Source organism: Octodon degus, unplaced genomic scaffold (assembly GCF_000260255.1).
Source record: "Octodon degus isolate 3935 unplaced genomic scaffold, OctDeg1.0 scaffold00063, whole genome shotgun sequence".
Lineage (NCBI taxonomy): Eukaryota > Metazoa > Chordata > Mammalia > Rodentia > Octodontidae > Octodon > Octodon degus.
In genome coordinates this window covers 12,702,671-12,706,390 of record NW_004524639.1, presented here as the reverse complement: position 1 = coordinate 12,706,390, position 3,720 = coordinate 12,702,671, and positions in this window count along the sequence as shown.

Sequence of the window (3,720 nt, the reverse complement as noted above, 5' to 3'; positions counted from 1 at the left end):
TAAGTGAAAAATAATGCCTCGGTATAACGTGGAATAAAAATAATTAAGGAGCAAAGATGTAGATTGCCATTAATTAGTCTAAACTAAAATTCTGGTATATTGACATCGATTTTGGAAGGCAATACAAAACAATGTGGCTTTTGTGGTTTTTTTAACCTTTCCACATAAATTTTATTTATTTTTTATGTTTGTCATAATTTTATTGAGAAACAAATAGCAATGAGACAGTTTAAAACCAAATTGGTAGGACAGTTTCAATAATTAACTCATTTCATACATTCTTCCTAGTGGTTAATTGCTGTACAAGATGCGGACTTGATATCTTATTTCCAAACACTATTAGAACAAATCCCTCTATTCATTAAGAGAATGTAACTATTTATCTATCCTAACCACTTTGAATACACAGATACTAAATGGACATTCATCTGTATCCCCTTTTATTGTTAATTTTCATCATTTAAATACAGATGTGTAAACTCAGCAAAATATTCTAAAAGAGTTCAGTAGTCCATAATAGCACTGCATCTTCCACTTCACTGGAAATGTCAGAAATTGTTGACCTGAGTCCCCTAGAGCTCAACATAACACCATGGCTTTACTTCTTATACTTCGTTTTTATACTTTTCTGCTGGATGGTTAAGACCAAGGTAAAGCAGGATATATGCAACAAGAGTTGCAGCTCTTGGGTCTGATAAAGTCAGTCAAATCCCCTCAGGATTTATCCTGAGATCCTGTACCTCAGATTGTAGAACCTTTGTCAGTGTAAGCCACATGGATGAGTCAAGACCATTGTTTGGCCAAAGTGCTCTCTGTGAAAGCCTGAGAGAATGTTTTCTCTCCATGTGACTCTCCTTAACCACACTCTACATCATTGATCACTTTCCTCTTTGGCCCCATAATCTTCTTGATCAGAAAATTTGGGACACTATCGAGTTACATGTCATTACAGTACCAGTTCTCATATGTCCTGAGTGTTAATTGACCTTGGAAGGCTAGGGCCAAAATGTTGGCTTTCCTTGTTTCCCTCCTTTTTCTCTAATGTGCTTTTTCTTAAAATCATTATTTTGAAAATATTTCTGTAAGCCAGTTTCCCCTGGAAAATAAAAATTTTCAATAATTGTTGGACTAAACAAAAGTACGTCCCAATGTAGGTCCAATCTACAAATATGGGCAGCTCTTGCTCTCTGTCTCTCTGTCTCTGTCTCTGTCTCTGTCTCTGTCTCTGTATCTCTGTCCCTCTGTCCCTCTGTCCCTCTGTCCCTCTGTCTCTCTATCTCTCTGTTTCTCTTTGTCTGTCTGTCTCTCTCCCTTTCTGTTTTCATCTGACTTTTTCTCTCTGTCTGTGTCTGTCTCTTTCTCTCCACCCCCACTACTCCTCCTTTTCTTCCCTGCCTTTCCTTCTTTCACTTTATCTTCTATCATATTCAAAATATGCACATAAAATTTATAGCTAAAGGACTATTGCTCAAAAACTTCATTAATCATAGTAAACAAAGAATATATATATATATATATATATATATATATATATATTCCAAAATTAATACGGAAATGTCACTAAACAACAACAAAATGAGAAAATGATAGAACATTACAGCAGGGAAGAAAAATTGCTGAATTGTCACATTATGTTAAAAATGACTTGTTTTCCACAAAATATGCATCATTCAATCACATGAGAATTTGTAATCTTTTCATATAACAATCAGATATTAATGTCAACTGTCTGTGAAAGAGTAATTGCAAGTACTAATAGTAGTGCACAAAACTATAAAGCAGCACTTTATAATATACTCAAAGGGCTAAAAGATTCCATAGAGAACAAAAGAAAACAGACAACAATGCCTCACAAAATGGAGAATATACAATGTGCTAAAATGCCATTTTTAAAAATATAGCTATCCTAGAGCTGAGAGGTAAAATAATTAAAAAGAAGTATTATCTAGAAATATTCATTAAAAGGCTTCACCATGTAGAAAAAACAGTGAATTTGTTGATAAATTGTTACATATCAAATCTGAAAATTTGCCCCGGGTCTTGTTTTGTTCGCTCCTCCCTATTTCTTATTTTTACTTTTATTTTTTATTTGCTGAAAAGCATTTTATTTACAAGAAATACCCGCATAGCTCCTAGCATTGAAACCAAATTTGATTATTCACAAAAGCCACTGAAGTTTTGTCTTATAAAAATTCCTTTCCTGTTGTTTTGACCATCCTTAAGAATTTCTGTCTGAGATTCCTCTTTTGCCCTTAGAAATTTGAAAATTCTCTTATGTGTATATACATCATTTAGAGATTTGCCCCACAGATGAAACAAAAAATAATTCTTGGCACTTAAAAGTGAGTAAGTCTTTCATTTATTGTCTTGTGTTTTCATTTATTACCCTTTTATTTTAAACAAATATTTACTTGAGAGACAGTATGGCAGTAATTGGTATGACAAAACAAGTAGTACTTATTTAGAAGACCAGAATGACAGGCATGAAGGACCATTTTGTATTTATATATTCAAAATAGTTAGGATAGATTAACAGCTACTGTCTCTTAATTCAATGAATAGAAAGATTTGTACTAATAGTGTTTGTGGACAGGATATCATGTCTGCATCTTGCACCATGAATAATCATTACAAAGACAGCAATATACAATGCATTAATTTTGAAACTGTCCTACTAATCGGTTTTGAAACTGTCTCATTACTCTTTCTTATGAGACAAATTAATAAAATTAATTTTAAAAATAGCAAATAGAGTTTTTCACTTCTCTGCTGGCCCTGGTTACAGTTGTAGGCTCCTGGTCAAAGAGGGAAACAAATCTATATGCTTTTATCTACATCAGTGAATAAAAGTTTCATTGAAATGTATTAGTTTCAAGGGAGGATGATATTTGCATTGTAGTTTCTTGAGGTGAAACAAGCAGTTAACATTTTAAAACCATTCTGTTAACCAATTTTCAACAATTGTTTGAACCTGACCTGTTGAAGACTGATGAGATGCCAAATTATGTAGTGAAAATCAAAACCGATATTTAATATGATCTCTTCAAGTTCCACATGAGAAAAATGACTTTTGTTTCCCCCGCAAAAGGACAAAATAACTTTTTGATCCTAAATTAAAATAGTATATTCATTATCTCTTTATACCTATACTACATATTCAGGTAAAATATTGTAAGTCACTCTTTTCCTTTCTGACTTTACAGATTTCGATCTTGTCCATATGTGACTCCATTCAAATCATCTTTTGAGATTGTAAAGATGTCATCTTTAGCATTTAAGAATTGTTCTCTGAGTTTGGAAGTAAAATAATCCTGATGATAGAGAGCTATTGCTTCTACACTTGAGCTTTCGGTATTGTTTTCCTTACCTGAAGATTCCTGCCTCAATTATTTTATTCATTTTGTTGTAATCATAGGCTATCCCTCAAACATACTAAATATGCTCCATGCTCAAAATATTGACATTTGTTATTTCTTATCAGTACAAAACTCTTCCCCAGTGATTCACAAAGCCAACTTGATCACTTCATTTTATTCTCCTATTTATGCATAATCTTTGGAAACTATTCCTATTCCTACTCTTTTGATTCTATCCCCTTAACTGGCACAACTGGTCTCGAATGTTGTATGGAACTGTTACAATGAGAATTATGAGAAGAATTTTCTTTGTTTTGTGACTTTTTGTTTGGTTTTCTTTATGGTACCAGCGAGGGAACTCAGG